Below are 1,488 nucleotides of genomic sequence, written 5' to 3'. Positions count from 1 at the left end.
ATATATATATATATATATATATATATAAATTGGAATTTATAAGAATTTCCTAGACAGTGCAGACTTCCTTTAACTAAAAATTATATACTCCAAACTAATTAACAAGTAGCTTTGTTTATTAAATAATAAATTCCAACACACTTTAGATAAAAAAAAAAAGACTTTGCCCAAGATATCAGAACTCATCTTTCCATGCATCATACCAACTTGCTTTCATAATGCTATTCCTTGCAATGTTAAAAACTATGCATTAATTACCATTAACCTGCACTAATTAAATTTTTACTGGTTATGTAACATGCTAATCATATTGCAAATCAGTTCTCACAACTTCTTTCTATTGATCAGTAAAAATAAAATGTGGATACCACATCATATGAAATGTGGAGAATTCCAGAAAGTACTTCATGATCACTTGGTTAGAGTAAAAAGCTCCTTCCGAAGTCATATAGGCTCAGAGGACCAGTTTCTCAGATTCTGAGGTGTATATATTCCCCTGGATGGGACACCAGTCCATCACAGAATTACTCATTTTTGCTTACTGAGTGAACCGGGCAATGTGAAATGAAGTGTTTTGCTGAAGGACACATTGCACCACCCAGTCTTGGAATTGAAATCACAATTTTATGATCATGAGTCCAGTATCTTAACCACTTGACTACACACCACCACAACTAAAGTAGTATATATATAAATTCTAACTTTTAGTATGTCATAGCCATTTCTCTTGTACATAAGCCGGAATAGATTTAAAGAAAGAATCATTAATTTTGCTGGACTGAAGTGAATTAATCCTTTAGCATTTAAACTTGTCTTATCCAGCCAAAATGTTCTATAAGTTTTATATTCAAAGTGGACACATACACACAAACACAAACACACACACAATGGGCTTCCACTCAGCTTCTGTCTACCATGTTAGTTCACAAAGCATTGCTCAGCATAAGGGTACAGAAAAGACAGTTGCCTAATGTGTCTCGCATTGGTTGGGGCGGAACCGAAACCCATACAGTTGCAAAGCAAGCTTCTTAACCACATGACCATAAGAGAAATCAGTAGTTTAGAGTAACCAACAGTTAAGAAATCATTGGTTAAGAAATCAATCAATAGTTATGACTTTTAATTCATATCTGTGTATGAGTGCATATGCGTGTGTGTGTGTGTGTGAGAGAGAGAGACAGACAGACAGATGGACAAACAGACGGACACAAATTTATTTTAGCATCAATTTACCATTGTATTTAGGCTGTCTTTGAAACATTCTGATGTCTTGTATTCATAAAGATGAAGAAAATAAAACAATCAACTAACAGACAAAAAGCTAAGAATACAGGAAGAAAAGAAAAAAAATCTACAAAATCCTTTAATTTTCAAATCTAACATGTTGGAATAACAGATGTATATTTGCAAGAAGAAATATTGTCTATTGATTATGGTGATTCTAGTGTTGTCATACAGTTCTAGAAATTTTACACATTAACTTTATAT

At 32.9% G+C, this 1,488-nt stretch overlaps 1 protein-coding gene across 6 annotated transcripts in view; it reads right to left on the bottom strand.

Annotated features, from left to right (window-relative positions):
- LOC106879997 (uncharacterized) overlaps nucleotides 1-1,488 on the bottom strand; it is a 320,939-nt gene that overhangs the window by 194,391 nt on the left and 125,060 nt on the right. The gene's annotated exons all lie outside the window — the stretch shown is intronic.

The sequence above is a fragment of the Octopus bimaculoides genome, chromosome 9, assembly GCF_001194135.2.
Source record: "Octopus bimaculoides isolate UCB-OBI-ISO-001 chromosome 9, ASM119413v2, whole genome shotgun sequence".
Classification (NCBI taxonomy): domain Eukaryota; kingdom Metazoa; phylum Mollusca; class Cephalopoda; order Octopoda; family Octopodidae; genus Octopus; species Octopus bimaculoides.
This window is presented reverse-complemented; position numbering and strand designations above follow the sequence as displayed.